We start from the raw sequence: 22,636 nt of genomic DNA, 5'->3' as shown, positions 1-22,636 counted from the left end.
ATTCTTTTAGTGAGTAGGTTAAATTGTTTATTTGAGATTATTCTTCTTTTTTGAGGAAGGCCTGCATTGCTATGAACTTCCCTCTTAGCACTGCTTTTGCTGCATCTGATAGATTTTGTGTGGTTGTGTTTTCATTGCCATTTGTCTTAAAAGTATTTTTAAATTTCTTCTATGATTTCATCATTGACCCACTGGTTCCTTAGTAGCAAGCTGTTTAATCTCCATGCTGTCATTTTTTTTCCTCCTTTGTTTTTCTATATTTGATTTCTAGTTTCATGGCATTGTGATCAGAAAAGATGCTTGAAATAATTTCTATCTTCTTAAATTTGTTGAGGCTTCTTTTGTGCCTGAGTATATGATCTATCCTAGAAAATGTTCCATGTACGCTTGAAAAGAATGTGTATTCTATTTTGGGGTGATGTAATGTTCTGAAAATATCAGTCAAAATATCTAGTTGTTCTGTTGTATCATTTAGTTTCTCTGTTGACTTGTTAATTTTCTACCTGGAAGATCTGTCCAGTGATGTTAATGCAGTGTTAAAGTCTCCTACTGTGATTGTGTTCCCATCAATTTCTCCCTTTATATCTGTTAGTATTTGCTTTATGTATTTAGGAGCTCCTATATTGGGTGCATATATGTTAATGAGTGTAATATAATATCTTCATCTTCTATTGCTCCTTTAATCATCATATAATGTCCTTCTTTATCTTTCTTATGGGCTTTGTTTTAAAGTCTATTTTGTCTGAAATCAGTATTGCTATTTCTGCTTTCTTGTTATTTCCATTTGTGTGGAATACCTTTTTCCATCCTCTCACTCTCAATCTATGTGTGTCCTTCTCCCTAATGTGGGTCTCCTGTATACAGCATATTGCAGTTCTTGTTTTCTTATCCAGTCTGCCACTCTTACATCTTACCACTGACATTTATGGTAATTATTGATAGATGTGTGTTTATTGCCATTTTGAATTTATTTTTGCATTTGATTTGGTATTTCCTCTTTGTTACTTTTTCTTTTTGTGGTTTGATAATTTTGCTTTGTATTATCTTGGTGTCTTTTCAGTTTTTGTGACTCTATTGTAAGCTTTTGGCTTATGGTTACCCTATTGTCTATGTATATTAACCAATTACTACATCTATTTGTTTTAAACTGATAGTAATATAAGCTCAAACCCATTCTACTGAGAACAAAAAAAAAAAAAAAGAAAAAAAGAAAAAAAAAGAAAGAAAAAGAAAAAGAAAAAACTCTGTATTTTCTTGCTCCCCTCTCCCACCCTTAATGATTTAGATGTCCTCTTTTACTATTTCACGTTTTTTTCTGTTGTAATTCATTGTAGTTATTGCCTTTCCAATTATGATTCTCTCCTTTCTGTAGCATTCTGCTTCTTTCCTATTTAGAGTAGACCTTTCAATATTTCTTTTAGCATAGGTTTAGTGTTGCTAAATTCTTTTAATTTTTGCTTGGCTGTGAAGATCTTTATCTCTCCTTCTATTCTAAAGGATAGCCTTGCTGGATAGAGTATCCTAGGCTGCATCTTTTTCTCATTCAGGACTTTGAATGTATCTTGCCACTTCCTTCTGCCTTGCAGTATTTGTGTAGAGAAATTAGCTGAAAGCCTTATGGGGGTTCCCTTGTAACTCACTCTTTGTTTTTCTCTTGCTGCCGTTAGAATCATTTCTTTATCCTTAACCCTGGCCATCCTGATTATGATATGTCTTGATGTGGGTCTGTTTGGATTCTTCTCTTTTGGGACTCTCTGTGTCTCCTGTACTTGGATATCTGGTTCCTTCTTTAGGTTTGGGAAGTTTTGGGGCATGATTTTCAAATACCTTTTCAATCCCCTTTTCTCTTTCTTCTCCTTCTGAGGCCCCTCTAATGTGTAGGTTGGATGTTTTATATTATCCTGTAGGTTCCTTATATTGTTTTCATTGTTTTTTATTTGTTTTTCTATCAGCTGTTCTGATTGGGTGCTTTCTGTTGTCCTGTCTTCTAGGTCACTTATTCATTCCTCTGCATTATCTAGCCTATTTTTTAACAGCCTTTAGCTCAGCTCTCATCTCAGCAGATAGTTTTTCCAATTTTAACTGGCTCCTCTTCATAGTTTCAATTTCCTTTTTGAAGTATTCTCTGTCTCTATTCACAATCTCAAGTTCCTTCAGTACTTTGATCACTCCTTTTTTGAAATCATGATCTAGTAGACTATCAAGGTCTATTTCACTGATCATTCTTTCAGGGGATTTCTCTTGTTCTTTTAACTGGGAGTGGCTCCTCTGCTTCTTCATTTTACTTATATCTCTTGGGCACTATGGATTATGGTGTATCAGTTGTCTGCTGTGGTCCTGAAGGAGTTTGTTTATTTAAAGCAGATGCAGAAATAAAACTAAAAAAAATTTAAAAGAAGAAATAAAGATTTGAAAACAATATAATCATTAACAGAAGAACAAAGAGAAAATCAAATTGAGACAAATTTTAAAAAGTTTAAAAGAAGAAAAGATTTGAAAACAGTATAATCAATAACAGAACAAAACAAAGAGAAATAAAAATCAAATTAAGACTAATTTAAAAAATTAATACAAAATTTTTAAAGAAAATTTTAAATGGGATTAAAAAATAAGAAAGTTAAAAATTCAAAAAGAAAAAAGGAAAGAGAAAAAAAAAGAAAAGGTGGATATGTTCCCATGGAGACTGTGCGCTCTTAATTTTTCTGGGAGGTCCTTCTTAAGTATGGGTGGTTGCCAAATCTTCCTTCCCTGCCCTTTGTCTGTTATCCCTTTGGTTGGAGGTGTGGCCCCTGTTAGGGTGGGCAAAGCCTGCCTTGGCTATGAAGCAGGGCCTCCTTTTTGTTCTGTGGTTGTCATGGCTCCTGCCCTTGCCCTGCTGGGCTGGTTCCAGAGGCCCCCCAGTCACGCCCCCAGTCTGTGGCTCCAAGCGCCAGTAGGTGGGCGGGTCACGCATCCTCCCCACGCAGCTGTACCAGCGCCGCTCTCCTGCAAGGTGAGTGGGTGGGGCACGCCCCTCCCCTCGCTGCGTCCAGACGCTGCTCTCCTGCAAGGTGAGTGGGCGGGGCACGCCCCTCCCCTCGCTGCGTCCAGACGCCGCTCTCCTGCAAGGTGAGTGGGCGGGGCACGCCCCTCCCCACGCTGCGTCCAGACGCCGCTCTCCTGCAAGGTGAGTGGGCGGGGCACGCCCCTCCCCTCGCTGCGTCCAGACGCCGCTCTCCTGCAAGGTGAGTGGGCGGGGCACGCCCCTCCCCACGCTGCGTCCAGGCGCCAAGCCCCTGCACGCTAGGCGGGCAAGCCGCTGTGCCGTTCAGTTCCGCTCCCCGCGCCGCATAGGGTGCGTTCTCGTAGGCGAGCTCTGAGAAAACAGCCGCACCAGCCCTCGCCCCTGCTCTGTGCCAGAGTTCCGCGCCTTGTTCGTTTGTCTTCGAGGTTCGAGTTCACAGAGGCAAGGGGCGGAACCGTTCCCTCTCCTTGGGGCTGTAAACAAGTCTCAGTCCCACCTATGAGGTTGCGGAACCCCTAGGTAAGTGTTCAGCTTTTGACCTCACCTCTGCCTGGCCGCGCACCTGAGAATATGGTGGCTTGTGGCTGAGCCCTGCCTGTCTTCTCCTGAGAATGCGCCAGTAATGGTGCCGCGGGGCTGCAGAGACAAAGGTTACGGTGTCCCTTCGCCCAGGGCATAGCAGAGTGTTGCTCTTTTTTTTGTTTGTTTGTATTTTATGGGGGACCCAGGCTGTTTGGATCTATACACCCTCCCAGCACACTACAGTCCCCCGGGGTTGCCTCTGCACAGTCAGCCCGAATCCTCCGCCCCATTGGACAGCTGGTCCTGTCCCACCCCTGCTGGTGTGCTTCTAGGGCTGGGGGTCACAGGGACCCTTTGTGCCCACTTCACTTAGTTCTGTTGGTCAAGGACTCTTCCGTACAGATCTGAGCCTTGGAGGTTCCCCCTCCGTCCCGCTGGCCTCTCTGTTGGAGAGGGGGAGACCCAGCAAAGGAGCTATTCCTCCTCTGCTGCTCCCTCCCCGCAGGACGGGTCCTGCACTATCTTCCTTTTTCTTCTTAATTTTTTCCTTTTCTCCTACCAGATTTGTGGCGTATTTTGTCTTTTGAAGAAGGCGATGTTCTGTCAAAGTTCAGCAGGTGTTCTGAGTGGATAGGTGGATCCGTGGATGTCAGTCTTGGTGTATTTGTAGGAGGGGGTGAGCTACCAGTATCCCTCTACTCTGCCATCTTGGCCCTTTTCTTAGTTTCTAATTTTGACTCTCCACCTACTGGCAGTGTGATCTCAGGCAAGTCAGCCTTTCTGAGTCTCAGTTTCCTCCTTCGTAAAGTGGTATTAACATTAGTACCTACTCCAAAAATGAGATGATTCTTGCAACACTTGGTAAAATGCCGGGCTCATAACTAAGGCGCGTGTAACCTAACTACCAAAGGACTTGTGTAAGAACGTCAATCAGCTGGTGAGCATTTCTCCATCCCAGGCCCATAGCAGATAACACTAATTGATCACAGCCTCTTTCCTTCTGGTCTTAGAGTAGACCTCAGGACTAGGTCACATGATAAGTTTTTTCCCCCACTGTGGGCAATTGCAATCTCTCAAAAGCATTTGCTACGAGAAGCCGCTAATGTACAGAAACAACCTCGTGGACTTCCCAGCAGCAGGAGAGATCCCAATGAGACCTGAGGAAGAGCTTTTCTTATTTAGGATCCCAGTGGGATGTTATCAAGCCGGCCTTTGAAAACTTTTCTCTAGGGATTTGAGGGGCTATGGCAACAACAATAAGGATAATGCCTCACATTTTGAGCAGTGCTTTATAGTTTTCAAAGCACTTTCATGCACGTTTTCTAACTTCATCTTCATAGCAACCCTGCCTGGCAAAGCAGAGCAGGCATTAGAATCAGAAAAATAGCAATTTTTTTTTTTTTACAGTAAAAAGAACCCTAGAGACTTTGTTCAACCTCCTCATTTTATAGACTCAGAAATTGATGCCAGAGAGGGTGACTTGTTCCAGGCAACTTGCTTGAGGCCCAGACACTTAGGTTCTACTTCTTGGTACCATTCACTGTAGCTAGTAAATGCTTAATAAAGGTTGGTTGGAAAAGGAATGAATTGATGATGAAGGAATGGCTCTGTGGATGCAAATAGCATCTTAGTGGCCAAGTCAGGACCACTAGAACCTTCTATTTGTGATGGTAGAGGACATTTCCCTGAAAGCCCCCGTGACTGTTAATCGCCAGTGCCTGTGTGACCACGTGGACATACCAGCAGGTTCTAAGTATGAGAACTGGCCAGCACCGGTTTTGGCGCTGCCAGAAACTATAAATTCTTAGGGAGGAAATACCACCATTTTAAGAAAAAGCATAGGTGGGGAGTCCGGAAATGCCACAACGTGTGAGTCGGGGATGGAGAAGGAATCTTTGCTGGTGATTTTGAAATATTAGCTTCTTAAAGATTTAACAACCCCACGACAAGTGCTAAGTTTGCTTTACCTGCATTGATAGCAGTATCTGGGTCCTGCTTCCCAGGGCTCACGGGTGTCCTCCCCTCACACCAGATCTAAGGGGATCCCACCCCAGCATCTTGGGTGTTTTCGTCAGTTCCCCTCCGTGAGGAAGGGGGTCGGTATGTGGCTGATCTTGTCAGCACTATGATATCAGAGGGTCACGTGGAAATAATGGGAGTGTGGTTTCTTGGTGTTTGGAGAGACTAGACTAGCAGCATGAGTATTTTTTCTAGGGACGACTGCGAAGTAATTACTCCCTTTCTCCCTTTTGAATCGAATGCTTACTCTTTCCTAGACACTCTGAAGACGTACAAAACTTAGAGTGTTGGAAAGCAACAATTAGGAGATAAGTAATCTGCAGGTGAGGTTAATTAAGTGCTAATTGGTAGCTCCCACCAGGGTTAAAACTGGTCACACCAGCAGCATTTGGAGTTTGGTGAAGGACTTCACTGTGGGCTGTAGTATGGAAGTATAGAACTTGAACTGAATGTAGAAAAACATCTATGTTATTTAATAAGCACTATAATAGAATATATTCCATGCCAAGCATGCTTCTCAGTAATTTATAAATGTTGGTTCCTTTAATTCTCATAACAAGTGGATACTACTGTCGTTACTTTATAGGTGAGAAAATCAAGGTAGACGGAGCTTAAGTAACTTGCCGAAAGCAGAGGTGGGGTTTGAACCCAGGCAGCCCAGTGTCCAAGATCTTAGCCACTGTGCAGTGCTCCCTCTCTGGGTATATGGGATTCAGAGGGCAGAGGATGGGGCAAGGTGCGGGCGACACGAGGAAAGAGTTGATATTTACAAAGGGTACAGTGTGTTCAGGAGAACCAGCTGGGTTGGAGTGTGGAGGCTAATACTGGGAAGACCATCACAGAGATGTGAAAATAGGTGAATGGTGTAGGGTCTGATTATAGATAGTGGTGATGAATAGAATAGAAGAGAATAGTCTGATTATTGATTTGTGGTGGTTTTAGGTGGTTTAAGTCTGTGAGTTCTTTGATTTTCTTCCTTTAGGAGATGAAGCTTGATTGCCTTCCTCATAAGTATGAGCTTGAGCTGAATTAGTGACTCAACTCTAATAGAATATAGCAGAAATCATGGTGTGTTACTTCCAAGGCTAGATCATTAAGGCCCTGTGCTTCCTCCTCTCTCTCTGTCTCTCCTGGGTCTCACTGAGGGAAGCTGGCTGCTGGGTTGTGAGGACATTCACGAACCCCTATAGAGAGACTCACACGGTGGCGAACTGAGGTCTCCTGCCAACAGCCATGTGAGTGAAACTTCTTGGAAGTGGATCCTCCAGCCTTGGTCAGGACTTCAGATGACGGGAGCCCTGGCCAACAACTTGACTGCAGTCTCGTTTTAACTGCTAAGCTTCTCCTGGATTCCTGACTCACAGAAACTGGAAGATAATACTCATTTATTGTGTTAAGCTGCCCAGTTTGGGAGTAATTTGCTATATTGCAACAAATAACAAATAACCAATACAGCTGTCAGTGTATCTTAGCCCTATGCCCGATAGAGAGTACCTGGTTGATAAGTGGGTCCTAAATTGAACTATCAATGATAGGGAGCCTCTGGAGATTTTTGAACAAGTGAACGACATGATGACAGTCATCCTTTAGGAAAAAAAAATAATGCAGAGTGGTGGACAAGATGAATCGGTGATGGAGGGCCCTCGTGGTAGGGAAGCAATTCAGGCTGTTGAAATGGCTTAAGCATGCAATGGTTTGGGTCAAGGAGAAGGAACAAAGCAAATAGCAATTTCTTGAGAGCTGGGCCCTTCCTTGTCTTCATTACCACTGGAGCCTAAGAGCCCTTCACAGTGTGTGGCACATAGTAGGCACTCAATAACATTTACTGAATGAATGACTGACTGTGTGCCTGGGTACGTGAGAGAATCAGAAAGATAGAAATGTGGTGCCCCAGAAAACATTGTTTCCACTTTTCTGTAGAAATGAAGACTCTCCAAAGATTCTCTAGCTGGAGTGGATCTCAGTGACCTCAAACTCTATTTTCTGTTTCTGTGATCCTGATTGGGGCCAGCCTGTTTTCAAAGCCCATTCCCATTTTGAAGTTGATTTTAAAACATTCCTTTTCTTTTCACATCATTCATGCCACAAACATTTATTGGGCATCTATAATATGCTTGGCATCGTGATGGGCCCCCGGGGGGAGAAGATGAGTGAAGGAGGGTCCTGTGGTGCTTCAGTATTTCTTTCTCTGCTTTTATCTCTAGTCATCTCAGAAGTTTATTTTTGAAATAAAGATTCATTTTCTTAGTGGGATTCTTAAGTGGGGAGTGATGAGATGAATTCGGGCTTTTAGGAACTGCTTTTAGAACTCGTGGATGACTTCCACTGTTTGCTGCTCACCCTTGCTGATGTGCCCTATTAATATTCAAAAGCTGTCACTTTATCTTTGTCCTTTAGTAGACTAGACTGCTGGCTGGGAGAACCTGGTTTGTCTGGTTTAGTCTTGTCACACTGTGGGCTAAGACGAAAAGAGACATGGCCCAAGGTTGTTTTCAAAAAAAAAATCGGGGGGAGTTCCTGCATATTTCTCTTAGTATCACACTCTATGTAATTGACTTCTGTCCCTGTTCCTTGTAAATAAATTTCAGTATTTACAACGCCAGGCTGTTGAGTGGACAGTTGCCAGGCAGCACACTGTCCGGATGTAAGGCTGAGGAATAGCGCTAGTGTTGGCACTTTTATGTTAGGGCATTGTCCTGTTTAGTAGCAGGGGCTGTCTGGCGTGCTGTGTTAGAAAGGATTCTGATATGAACTTGGACATGGTGGGAGAGAGCAACATGTCATGTGAGTGATGACTGCCCAGGGACGTGGGTATGGGCAACACACACATTTGGAGCCACTGTTGGAAGGCTGGGTCCCAGCTTAAGTGTTCAGGGTAGGAAACCAGATGCATGGAGGCTAAGAAAATTTTAATTTTCCTTTACTGATCTTTTCTCCACCTCTTCATTATCTTCTTTTCCCCCCTCCCCTACTTCCCTGCTCTTCTCTTGCTCCATTGTTTCTCCTTTTCTTTTTCCTCTGCCTTCATATACCTCTCTTTCAGCTGATTTAAAGGGAACCCTCCCCACATCCACCCTGGCTCCACACATTTGACATAACTAGGCTCTTTTCGGTTTGTCTAGATACAGTTCAGAACTACCTAGTGGTTAGGGTGATGGAGGTCAAGGGCTTTACAACCCCCCAGGCTCCATTTTGCCTCTGATCTTGCTGGCCTTCTTGATATGCTGGCAGAGAGGCCATAGGATTTGCAAGGTCACAGCCAAGTACATGGCCAAGAAGGAGCTCTCAACATGAGGAGGATGTACACACATGTGACCCTCTGCCTCCCCTCCTCACACTGTGAGTCTCCCCAGAGCATTCCCTCTGGTTCTTCTCATCAGAATTAAATTCACTTAACATTTTAAAAGGAAAAAACCCCTGAAAATATTCACACAGTTGAGTCTAAAGGACGAACTGTGATTCATTTACATATGCTTTCCATTTAAGTCAGGGCAGGCGCACTCAGCTGCTTCCTCTCGCAGAGGCAGACTCAAGTATTACCATAATGCGTCCCCCTTTTCCTCATTTGGTAACCACATTTTATTCTTAAATATTTAGTTTTCTTTTATTCAATCTTTTAGGTTACTATATTGGCACAGAAGGGAGGGGACAGACAGTCTTTTCCTCATCCCCGCTGATACTCATCTGTCTGCCTAAAATTATTCTTTTTCTTTTTCTTTTTTTTGTCATTTACCACCATTTTGGCTGGTGGGTATAGTTTTTTTTTTTTTTTTAACCTCTAAGCACATTGAACGTCTTCAGACTTGCATGTTAGACAGGAGACTGATAGGATAATGATGATGGAATGTTAAATGCTATCTATGTAAATCAGCCCCATCAATGGGTATAAGATTCAGCTACTTTAGGTCTTTTTTTTTTGACATACATTTTCATTTTTTTTAAAACAGGAGAATAATATTGGATTGTTATTAACCTACTTTAAAAGAATCTTTGCGTTACCAGACACATTACTATTTTGCATAAAGCCATATTAAATTTTGGTATGATGTACAACATTGTTTTCTCCTAAATGCTGCTTTTAACCTCAAAGTAGGTTTCTTTTGTGTTTTTGGTGGGGAATTGGTTTCTGTTACTGACTGAGAAGTAGGAAGGAAGAAATGAAGATCTTTACATGCTCTCTGTAGGCAGAGCAAAGAAACTTTACTTTCTCCAATTATTTGACGGATGGAAATCAGCTGGTAAGATTCTAAGAGTGATTATGTTTTGAGGTGGCCATTAAAGCCTCCAGTCCGTCTTTGGGTTCTAGAACAAAGCCGGTGAGAGCCCAGCTTGCAGTGCGATTGGATTTGATTAAGGGCATTAGATGGGTTACCACTCTTGGTTGCAAACGATAGGATCCACCTCAAATCTGGTTATAAACTGGCATACACAGGGATACGAGTGGCCTTAAGGGAGACCTGGATGGAAGCCCCAAGAGAAGCCATCAGGTTTCTTTCATCTCTCATTTCTCCCTCATCTCTCTTGCTATCTGTGTCTCCCTATATGTTTTTCTCTCACCCCTATTTTTATTTCACTCCCTCCCTCCCTCATTTCTTTTTCCTCCCCCTCTGTCCCCACCTTCCTCTTTCCTCTCATCATGCTGTACTTCACCTCCCTCTCTCCCGTTTTCTCCTAGCTTTCTCCATTCTCTCCCTCTTCATTTTTCTCTCACCCCATTTCTACCCACTGTTGACCCATCTTTGTCTCCCGTTTTCTTCTCTCTCCTCCATCTCTGTCTATTCTTCATCTCTTATTCAGCTCCTTTCCCCTCTGCCCCATCTCTGTCTCTCTCCTCCATGTCCACCCCACCCATGTGACCTTTTTGTACAGATGGTGTAGTGGCTTCCTCCACGTAGTGGGGGACATGCACAGGCAGCTCCAGTTTTACGCAGTCCCAGTCTCCAGTGACTCCAGAGCAGAAAGAATGCATTCTCCCCTAGACTCCAGTTTTCTATAAATAGCAGAGGTTTTCACACCTGGCTTGGGTTACATGCCCACTTCTTGGGATTAATTCACTTACGCCAACAGAATGAGGGACCGTCTCACCTACTTGGGTCACGTGCCTACCCCTGTGACCACTGGTGATGGCGGTGGGGGCCGGTTTTAGGATTGGCACCCTCATCACAATCAATTAGAGTAAGAAAGTCGTCTTCCATTAAGGAAATGGGAGTGTTACTAACAGAAGAAACGGAAGCAGACTCTGGGCAGGCAGAAACAGCAGATGTCTCCCACAGTCACCAGGATGGGCATGGAGAGAAGAGAACAGTCCTCCATACGCTGTCTTGTTCTGGCCAGATAGTGTGTATTGAAAGGGGGAGAGGGCGGTGCTTTTTTTTTTTTTTTTAACAAGCGGATATAACTAGCTTTTCTCCTTTGGTATTAAGGATCCTTCTAGTTGGTTGAAAAAGACCCATTTTTAATCCTTCAGTGACCTCTCCTCCTTGTCACTGATGTCCTCCACATCCTACCTAGCCTGTTGTGAAGGAATGCCCAGGTGAGCCAAAACAGCTACGTATCTGCCACTCGGTCTCTTTCCCAGGCTGCTTCTCATTCTAACTGTACCAGCTCTACCCAGTTCCTTGGGGTTTCTTAATTCCCACAGCTGATGTGGGCTAAACCCTCTTGACTTATGATTCAACTTGAAATAGGTGGGCACGTTTCAATAAATAAAGCAAAATAATCACAAGAAGGAATAATGTAATTTAGGGACATTTAGTATTGCAAAGAGTGAATTGAGGGACTTGGCTGTGAAGGGGCATGTTCAGCCCCATGGTGCATTTTGAGTTGATTTGCAGAGACAGAGATGGGGCCTACAATAAGACAGGGGAGAGTTTTACCGAGCAAGGGCTCCCTGACCTACATGCACCGAAGCCAGTACTATGGCGGCGGCTTTTGAGAAAAGAAAGAGCTTTGCTATGAGGTCGACAGGCGAGGAGACAAATCAAGACTCAAATTTGTCTCCTTGCTCCAGGCTTGGGGTGAAATGTAAAGGGTTAAGGGAATTTCAAACGTGGAAGTTGATTGGCTAGTCTTGAATTAGTCCCTATAAGCCACTCGTGCTGCTGGAAGCCAGATTTTCCTTATTAAAGGAATTCGTGTTTTGCATAGAGCTCTGGTGGCAACATTTGTATTCTTTGAGTTCTGTAGGCTGACGTTTCTTGGTTCCAGGGTCATCCTGGAGATGTGGGTTCTCCTCTTGCGCGTGTGCAGTGCTGTCTCTGTAAAGTGAGTCAAGGTTTGATTAATCAACAACCCATCTAAGGATGCAAACCGGTTTAAGCTGGTGCTGTTTCAATTTGGTTAATCAGTAGCCTATTTAAGGAGTCGAAACTAGTTTAAGCTGGTGTTGTTTCAAGAGGGAGCAGAAAAGTGAGGCCAGGATGCTGCTGACTCTCCAGTTTGCTGCTTTGCACAAAGCTGGAGGTGAATGTCCTTCACTAGGTATGAACGTGCCAGGATTTGGGAACTGAGGGGAGCGGGGAGTGACACACATACCTTTAATTGGACTGGAGAGCATTTCGTTGGATTAACTTGCTTGAAAATGCCTTGACTGACACGAGAGCCAACCCCAAAGATAAGTTGAGCCCAAACTTAATCTCTCCATAATAAACAGAGCCGAGAGTGTTGACGATGTGTCAGTGGAGAAACCAACCTTCATGGTCCTTCTCGGGGAGCTTACGGAGGAGGTTGGGGGGCAGGAGGGGAAACTGGGCCCCGAGGGTGGTGCTGAGAGGTCTTTTTCCTCCTCCAGGCTGTTCATGGTAGTTTTTGGCCAAGCCTGAGGCTCTAGCTGCCTGTTTTGGTTTTGGCTGAGATTCCTCCAGGCAGGCTTTGTGCCACCTCTGCCTGTTTGTGTAAGAATGTGACACATGGACCCAGCCGTCAGCCAGGTGCCAACCGTGTAATCCGACACCATATGTTCCCGAGTCAGGAGAGAATAGAGCAGGTTTTTTTTTTTTTTAAATTTTGGAAGTAGGTTAATTACATTCATCTATAGTTTCAGCTCTAAGGGTCACAGATTCAAAATTGTTTCTGACATATTTAGGCGGTCATTTATGAGCAGAATTATTAAATGTGAGCTTTATTATCTACAAGACTGTGTAAAGAGCATATTTTCAGAATGAGACCACAGCTTAAAAAGATGTTCCCTTAGTAAGAATGTTCTTCATTGGCAGCACTTTTTAAAAACGGATTCAAAGTGTTGTTTTGAGGGGAAATCAGTGTTGCTCATGTTATCGGCATCCTTTTTTTGCTCAGATGTTGGTTTGTTTGTGATACCTAACCAGTTTTCCAGGGGATAATTCAGTGGATGGAGCCAGCTGTATCTTTTCTCTGCTGCTTTTTTGTTCTTAAGTAAAAAAGCCAAGCTTTTGACAGAAAACTGAAGTTGATTTGATTCAGGGCATTTAACCAATACAAGCTAATAGTAGTCTTATAATAGCCTTTCACGTGGCTAATATTTGTTGAGTTCTATCATTGCCAAAATGGTGCTGAGATGTTTAAATGCAGTATCTTATTCAGTCCTTGGACAACTTACATGGTAGGAAGTCTTACTATGCTTGCCTTACTGTTAAGAAATGGGATACACCTGTTGTCTTGCATTAGCTCCTCCAGACGTGTGCCTTATTCTTTATCCTGCTCTGTGCGTAGGAGGCTAACGGGTGTGAGTCACACCCACCCTTCACTTCCCTGCCCTCTGGCTTGCTTTTGGGTTTGGCCAGTGGAGATCCAAGTGATTAAGAAATTAGAACGATACAGGGAGTCGAGTGCATTAGAATTCAAACTAAGACAGTTCGGATAGAAACCCCGCCTCTTTACCTGAGTACAATACTACGCATCTTTGCTCTTCAAGTTTTTCTCTATGAAATAGAGATGATTCTACGTGTTTCTTGGGTGGTAGTGAGGAGGATTAAATTATATGGTGCATAATAAGAATACCTAGATTTCTCCATTGTAAAGGTCTGTTTTTCCTTTCCGTTTTGCAATGTAGTCTGTGGGAGGGACACTTTGCTACCCTAATCTGTTCTCTAATATGGTAGACGCCCATACCCTGCCCGGGTCCCGTAGGCTCCCCTGGGAGGTCACCTGCCTACAGTGCATTGAGGCCACAGCGACTTTTGTCCCTCTGCCTGAGTGGCTGACTGCGATTTGTCCTCAAGCTAGTAACGACAATGTTTTCAACGATTCCTGTACTAAATTTTTAAAAAATTCACAGTCTTGTAAATTTCACAAAGAATTTGAATTTTGTCAGATGCTGCCCCAGTGTTCATGGTTCAGATGATGTCCCCCTTTGATTTATTAACATGGTGAATTAAGTCTCCTCCGGTTGAATTCCCCCTGCTTGGCTGGAACATTACTGTAATTGGGTATTTGATTGTGTTTGCCAATATTCTATTTATTTTTGCTTCCATATTTACAGGTGAGACTGGTCTGTAGTTTTTTCGGTGCAGTCTTTACCACATTGAGGTATCAATGTTAAACTTGCCTTATGAAGAGAACTGGGGAAGTTTCCTTTTTTTCCTGTTCTCTGGAACAGGTTAAGTAGCACCAGGGTAATACCTTCTTTGAAGGTCCAGTTTCCGTATGAAAGCATTTATGCCTGTTGCTTTATTTGTTCTTTCGTGGTAGGTCTTTGATAACTTCCTTTTTCTCTTCTAGGAACTTGGTCTGTTCAAACTTTCTCACTGGGATCAGTTTGGTAAATCGTATTTTGTTAAAATTATTCATTTATTTAGGTTTTCAGATTTATTACAGAGAATTATACAAGATTATTTTCTAATGATGTTTTTCAGTTTTCTGTCTACCTTTACCATTTCTCATACTGCATATTTCTGTTTTCTCCCTTTTTTTTTGTGGTTAAGTGTGCTACTGGTTTATTTTGTTGATTTCTTGAAAGACCAGCTTTTTGAATCATTTATTAGTTTTACCTTTTTCTCTTTTCTAAAGGGTTAGATTTTGCTATTTATTCCCTGCCTTCTGTTTGTTTTTTTATTTAAGGAAAAACAATTTTAAGTTACTGTAGCTTTTTAATACATATGGTAAAACAAATCTCTCCTCATTAATTTTTCCCCCAGATTTTTCTGGGCTATTTTCACTTGTTTGTGAATTATCTCCCCAAAGAGACTTTTATAATTCTTTGTCAAATTTTATTCGGGTTGCTTTGATTATTTTTAGATTTATGGGGAAGAATGTGTATTTTTATAATATCAAATCTCCTTATCTAGGAACAAGTTATGTCTCTTCATTATTTGTACCTGTTAGTAATTTTACTTTTTTTTTTTTCATATATGTCAAGTGAAACTTTTCTGGTACTTGTTTCAAGTTTTAGCTTAAAAATTTTTTCTTGCTTGTGCGAGTGGGATTTTTTTTTTCCTTCTACAGTCTATACGTGGTTATTGTTAGTTTATAAGAACAGTATTGATTTTTGTGTATTTCTTTTGTAAATGGCCACTTAATTTTTTTTGTTGGCTTTTTTGTTCTTTTGTGTTTTCCAAGTGTAGAATCTCATCATATGCAATTGTGATCACTGTACCTTCATTTTCCAATTGTTGCATCTCTTATTTGGTTGACTTTCATATGCTCTAGCTGGCGCTTTTAGAATAATATTAAATAACAGATGTATAAGAACGCCTCCAGGTTATATTGCTGACTTTAATGGGTATGCTTCTAGCGTTTCAGTATGATTCTTAAATTTCGGGGGATGTATATGTCCTTTTTCAAAAAGTAAGTTTTTAAGTAAGAGATGGATTTGAATTTTAGTAAATGCTTTTGACAGTTTTCTTGGTAATCATGGTTTTCTCCTTTGACCTGTTTATATGATGAATTTCATTAATGGATTTTCTAAGATTGAAATACTTTTGAATTCCTGGAATGAATCAATTTGCATAATGTACTGCTGGATTCTCATTGTTAAGATTTTTTTAGGATTTTTTTTTACATTAGTATTTTTAAAGTTAGGTTGGTTTGCATTTTTTTTTAATCTTGTAATATCTTAGTTATCAAAGATTTAATTCTAAATGGATTTCTAATAGTCTGTCATGTGGATAATGCCACAAATGGTTCTTTTATATAGACATGTTGTTTCCAGTTTTCAACCTTGTAAATAAGGCAACAGTGAATATGCTGTTAATCTGTCCTCCTTGTCTCAGCTCATTTCCCACTTAAGAGAACCCCTTCCTGACCCCCTGACTGCACCAAATCCTCCAATTACATGGAGTTGACTTTCCTTTACAGTGGTTTTTTATGCCTGTACTTTGCATTGACTGTTTAGTCAAGGGCCATCTGTTTTCTCTATTAGATGATCCGTCCCCTGAAGTCAGGGATCGTGTTTGGTATTGCTCATCACTGCGTCCTTCAAGTTGCTCAGTGCCGGCCCGTAGTATGAGCTCAATAAGTATTTTCTGAATGATTACCATCTGTCTACATGCATTTGCTTGTAAGGAGGGCAGGCCTGTTACATAAAAGGAAAATTTGAGTGTAACTATTTTCTGACTGTGTATGTTGAGATAACAAATGGTTGGTTGGGGCTGGGAGTAAACTGAATTGCTTTCATAATAGGGAGAGAGGAATTGGGGATGATGGAAAAGGGGCAGGTGGACAGGAGTTAGAGAGGCTGGGATCTGCGAAAGGGAATCTGAGACACAGGTCCTAGAGCTGGTGGTGAAGGGAGTAAGTAGGGAGCTTCAGAGAAGAAATACGGCATGGCAGAGTGCCTGAGAGCACGGTTCCTGGAGTCACACTCCCTTACATTACTTTCACAGGGTTACTGTGATGATTGAATTAGTGTGTATGTATGTAAGTTGTTACAATAAATTGGTATAAATTTTTTAACTAAGCTTTTGGAAAATACAGGATACATAGTAGGGCTTTGAAATGAGCATGGTGATGAATTCTGTCCTTAGGTATAGGGGCTCATGAAGAAGCCTTCTAAAATTTTACATACTCCCATTTGTACACACACTAGAGAGGTAGAAGGTGAAATGTGAGCCCCTGCTTTGCCATAGACCACGGTCTTAGGCAGGTCATTCTCCTATCTGCAGCATCAGTAACATGGGGATGAAAAATACCAGTCTTGACTACTTTGAGAGCGAAATGAGCTGAAATACGTAGTGGAGTCTTGAAAACTGCGGAAGTTAAACTGCATATCTTTAGTTCTATTACTGCTTATGTCTTTATCACCCTCCCCTCCTTGCAACACACATACTTTGTGGTGGGGATCTGGCTCAGCTGCTGGCTTGCAGGAAAAAGATTCTCCTATTCTTCCAGTTGTAGCTCCTTTCCTTCTCAAAGTCCCTTCCTTGGAGGAGGAAGGGCGGGAACACTTCTTTTTTGCTGTAGAGGGGATCAGGATGCTCAGGTGTAAGGTCCTAGATCAGAAAGAAAAATTGCTGTTTTGATTTCCACCCTGTTCTTCCATGCCATTTCTTTCTCAGTCCCTCTTGAAATCCCCCCAGTTCTCCTGTGCCATAAAGTGAGTCAGAATAGCAAATGAAACATGCAGAAGACATAAATTCCAGGCATAAAATATGTATCAAATATACATCTATCAATTGGCTTTATGCTATCTGAGCTGCCCCCAGGGTGTCGGTGGATCAGGTGAATGGATTTCTGCCACTGTGGGTAATTCCATAAGGTAATAGGGTGGGCCTTAATGCAGTGGAGAGGCAATATTCTCCTAGTTATAGATCATGGTTTAAAAGGGGAATTTGTATATTTTGATTTGGTGAGTCAATGAAGTTGATTCCCCAAGGCACTGTTGCAGTTCAGGCTTTCTGAGACTGTGGAGAGGAGCTGGCTCAAAGCCAAGGATGCAGCGTGAGGAGAGTGAAGCCAGCCTCGACTCCGGAGGCCTGGACCAGAAATGGTCAGCCCTGCCTCTGAAAAAGCTCGATATAAATAAAATTACCATATAATAACTATGTTTTTCATTTAATTGGCTAAGTGAACTGTTATACCAAATAGGGAGTTTGTCTAACCAAATGGAAAAAAAAATTCCAGCTATTTGGCTGACTGACAGCACCGAACCGGAAAGGCCCATCAGTTAGCTCTAACTGTGATGGTATAGCTCTGTGATGATGCCGTAAGAGAGAGAAAGACAGAGATGAAGAAACATAAGGAAGAGCTAATCCTTATCAAGGTAACATTTTATGTTCTGTGTACTGTGCTTAGCACTTCCGTGCACTGACTAACTTAATGCTTTCTACAAGCTGATGAGGTAGGAGTAGGTTATCATTCACATTTTATGGTTGAGGAAGTTAAGGCATTGAGAGGTTAAGCATCTTGCCGAGGGACCGCCTAGTTACCGGTACCGCGGGGATCCGAACTCCCTCTTGACCACTCTACCGTACTTCCCCAGCGGAGAGACGCTCTTTCCAATTTGGGGAATGATTTTCTAGGCTCCAGGAAGTCTGAGGACTTAGGTTCAGACAAGTTTGATGGGAAATAAGAGTGTTAGAAATGTGCCTGGAGGCAAGTTAGTACCCCTGAATATACCAATATGCCTAAGAATGGCTTCTAATAGCTCTTAGTGGGAGGTAGGAAGAAACCTACTTCAACTTTACTTTAGATGAAATCTCTGTTAGCAAATTCCACATTTGGACCCGAGCCCTAAGAGTTACTAGAGATCTGATGGCTTGGCTTACATTTAAGAGATTTTGAGATTCCAAAAATAGGGCCCTGAAGGAGGATACGGACTTTGATTTGATCATTAGAGCTGTGCTGAACATTTCCTGTTACTGAGGAGTCCCAAGGCCGGTACGCATTACGCATATGGTAATAAGCAGGATACAGCAGATCAGTATCTAATATCCCGCCCCTTGTCCTAACGGAACTCAGTTTAATTCAGGCAGTCACCTCTCCCCCATGTGGCGAGTTACTTCAGACACAGCTGATCCCAATTCCAAACCCCAGGGGTTAGCAATCCAATTTCTCTAGCAGGCCATTGGTTCAACAGTGGGCATATGACCTGATACTGGGCAATTAAAATCGAGAGGACGTAGGGGAGGAAGGAAAGAGGTTGAGGTGTCTGGGTCAGTTTTCTTCTATTTTAAGAGAAATTCTCAGAAAGAGATTATCTTTTTTTTTTTCCCTCTGGAAATAGCTGTGTTTGTGTAGTGATAAGTGTATGTGTCTCACAGTGTTTTATAACTTTCTCGAGGTCTCACCTAAAACTAGCTTAAAGAATACGTGTTTACATTATAACTTATCACATAACCAAAATTTCAGAGGTAGGACAGTTCCAGGGTTGCTTAATTCCAGCCAGGCTGCCAGCTTCCTGCCATCTTTCTATACCATGTGCTGGGAGCTTTCTTTGTGGTGACGAGATGGCTGTAGTGGCGGCAGGAACGTCTCACACAGGAGAGGCAAGAGTGTCCAGGGGCAGGAACGGGGGCAAGTTCCTGACTATGTGTGGGAAATAAATATTCCTAGAAGGGCCAGAGCTGACTTTCCCTTACTTATCGAAGAGTTGTTACATGGACATCTTCAGGCAATTGTGGGAAGACAAAAGGAACAATTGTAATTGGCTTAGATAATTAACAAACACAGTTAGGAGGGCATAATGAAGTACCCTGATATCTGATACTTGAAAACTGGGCTTCTATTTGGGAGGAAGAAGTGGGAGAGTGTGACCGCTGGGTAGATAACCAGTAGGTCTGGCCACAGCCTGCAGTAGTTGGAGTCATCAGGCTACCAGTTTGAATGAGGCCAACACCCGGGATGACAGGGTAGACAGATGAAACAATCTGAGTCCTCGATGACATAATGAGCCACTGAATCAGGACGAACAAGAAGCCTGCACAGCTACTGGTGGGCTTTGTTACTTGCCATAAGTTCCCTTCTTACTAAATCTCTTTGAGGTTTCTACGATTTGCAACAGAGATCCCTAAACACAGATACAAGGTACTTAATAAACACTCGGTAAATGGATGAATGAACAAATGAAGTTATGCTTTATGGTTTTTTTTTTGTTGTTATTGAGGTATAATCAGTTTACAACGTTGTGTCAATTTCTGGTGTAAAGCACAATGCTTTAGTCATACACGAATATACATATATTCATTTTCTTACTCTTTTTCACCACGAGCTACTACAAAGTATTGAATATATTTCCCTGTGCTATACAGTATAAACTTGTTTATCTGTTTTATATATACCACTCAGTATCTGCAAATCTCAAACTCCCAGTTTATCCCTTCCCACTCTGCTCCCCACTGGCAACCACAAGTCTGTATTCTATGTCTGTGAGTCTGTTTGTTTTATGTATAAATTCATTTGTCCTTTTTTTTTTTTAGTTTCCATGTATGAGTGATATATGGTATTTTTCATTCTCTTTCTGACTTACTTCACTTAGAATGACAATCTCTAGGGCCATCCATGTTGCTACAAATGGCATTTTATCATTTTTTATGCCTGAATAGTATTCCATTGTATGAAATATACCACAACTTCTTTATCCAGTCATCTGTCGATGAACATTTAGGTTGTTTCCATGTCTTGGCTATTGTAAATAGTGCTGCTGTGAACATTGGGATGCATGTGTGTTTTTGAATTAGGGTTCCCTCTGGATATATGCCCAGGAGCGAGATTGCTGGGTCATATGGTAAGTCTATTTTTTGTCTTTTGAGGAATCTCCATACTGTTTTCCACAATGGCTGCACTAACCTGCATTCCCACCAGCAGTGTAAGGAGGGTTCCCTTTTCTCGACACCCTCTCTAGCGTTTATTGTTTGTGGACCTTTGATGGCCATTCTGACTGGTGTGAGGTGATACAAGGTTTCTGTTCTAAGGATGAAAGTCTTCCATTGTATCTGACTTTAGGATGGGCAAATTTTTAAAAAGTATAAGGATAAGTCAGATTTTGATATTTGAAAATACCTAGTAAATCTTTTTGAAAAGACATACTTATCTTATAAAATTGTTCAATTAAAAAATAGAGCATGTCTGTGGTTATTACAGTTCACAGAAAATTTCTGAAAATAACCAGGCCTCTTCTGGATGAGCACATAGTGGGGAGATTAGATAGGTATACTAGGGAAGTATTTACTAAAACATTTATCAAATATTTTTTGGGTGCTTAGTATATGCCAGGCATTGTGGTTCACTTCAGGGATAAAACAATGAGCAAGACTGATGTGATCTTAGCTTTCAAGAAATTTTGGAGTTTGATGAATAATGATTTCTTCTGTGTTTTAGGGGTCTAGGCTGAAAGATCTCAAATAGATCCTAAACCAGTAGAGAACTATTGCTGATTATTTTTGTTTTACTAAAAATTATTCTTATTAAGTATGTAATATCTGCCAGTTATGTAGTATTTAACACTTAGGAAGAATATATGTAAATAAAATAATATTAAAAATAAGTAACATTAATAAATACCTGCCATGGATTGAAGTCTTAGTAGGTGCCATGCATGGTGCTAAATGTCCTGTCCTCCTCATGATAATCCTGTGAGGTAGATACTGTTAGTAACCCCACTTTGTAGATGAGAAACCTGAAGCAGAGAGAGGTTAAATTTTTGTTAAAATGAGTTAGCTTAGCTTGGAATTGTACCCTGTTAGTCTTGTTCCAGAGCTTATCCTCAGAACCACTGCTCTGTGGGCACAGAGCTTTATTCCCAATGTGCAGATTTGAATCTGAGGCTCAGACAGTGGACTGACTCACCCTTCCTACAGGTGAGAGAGTCTGTACCCATCTCCTAGAATTTGCAAGTATTAAAAGAAGGAATACGTTAAAAAGCACATAAACTCAGTGCGTGGTATGTAGGAAGACTTCAAAAATTTGGAGAGCTTTATTATTATGAATTTAGGTCTTAGTTTTCTGGTCTTAATGCTAGCGATTATCAGAAATTTCCGAATTTCCAAAAACCACAGCATTTCTTTACCATACCCATTTCTTCCAAACCCTCTTGACTTACAGGAAGCCCCTGCTTGCTTTTCAAGGGTTGCAGGGGAAATTATAAAAGGTGATGCAGACTCCTGAACATAAGTCAGGAAGACAGTTTTCTTTAATTGTCTCATTTCACTCTTCTGAGAATGGCCAAGGTTAGCACAAGAAATCCATGGGCACTGAGTTCTCTGTCAATTTTCAAAAGGTTACTCATCATAGAACTTGAGAATTAGAAGGAACACTAAAGGACATGTAGTTTTTATTTTTTTTTATTCTTTGTTAAAAATTTGTTTTTAGACATGCAGTTTTAGTGTCGTATTTGAAACTATACCTCTTTCTTTAGAATCTCCACCAAGAGACACTCTCTGAGATTTCGATCTGGGCTTGGAGTTTGCATGAAAATGTTTCCTACTCTTCCACACACAGAGAAAGAAAAAAGTTAATTCTTTTTTTCTTTAAATTAACTTTGGTTGAACTATCCCATACATACAAAAAAGGGGACTAAATCAGATAGCTCTATTTATTAACCCAAAATGAAACAACAGAAAATGGGGTGTGAATTTTCACAAAGTGAACACACGTGTAGACCCAGCACCCAGTGAAGAAACAGAACATTATCAGCCCGCAGAAGCCCCCTTCATGCCCTCTCCCACTTACTAGCCTTTCAGAGGCAGTCATCGTCCCAGCTTCTGATGCCGCAGATCAGTTTTGTCTATTTTCGAACTTAATATAAATAGAATCACACAGCATGTCCTCCCTTGTGTCTGGTTTCATTCTGTCAGCATAGTGTGTGTGAGATTCATCCGTGCTGCTACGTGAGGCTGTGGTCTGTGCATCCTCATTGCTGTGTAGTTTTTCATTGTGTGACCAGACCATGATTTATGTGTCCATTCTCTGTTGATGAACACTGGGGTTGTTCCCGGCTTGGTCTATTAATTACAGTGCTTCTGTGAGCATGTCTTTCAGTGAACATTTGTTCCCATCTCTGTGGGGTACATACCCAGGGTTGGAATTGCTGAGTCATAGGAATGAGTGTTTGGGCTTCAGTCACTGCTGCCAAACAGTTTTCCAGAGTGGTTCTCCAACCTGGAGAGATTCTGTTTCACTTTTTAAAGGGCAAGACCCAGTGGGAACATGAGAAGCCCCGTTGTAAGTGATGCTACATCT

General features: G+C 41.7%; 1 long non-coding RNA gene across 1 annotated transcript in view; it reads left to right on the top strand.

Moving 5' to 3' along the window:
• The first annotated feature begins 3,326 nt into the window (after nucleotides 1-3,326).
• The window catches only part of LOC140691053 (uncharacterized), a 225,854-nt gene continuing 206,544 nt past the window's right edge, over nucleotides 3,327-22,636 (top strand). The window contains exons 1-2 of the long non-coding RNA XR_012066499.1: nucleotides 3,327-3,523; nucleotides 14,243-14,282. This is a non-coding gene — a long non-coding RNA (uncharacterized lncRNA). The remainder of the gene's footprint in view (nucleotides 3,524-14,242; nucleotides 14,283-22,636) is intronic.

The sequence above is a fragment of the Vicugna pacos genome, chromosome 3 (assembly GCF_048564905.1).
Source record: "Vicugna pacos chromosome 3, VicPac4, whole genome shotgun sequence".
Classification (NCBI taxonomy): domain Eukaryota; kingdom Metazoa; phylum Chordata; class Mammalia; order Artiodactyla; family Camelidae; genus Vicugna; species Vicugna pacos.
This window is presented reverse-complemented; position numbering and strand designations above follow the sequence as displayed.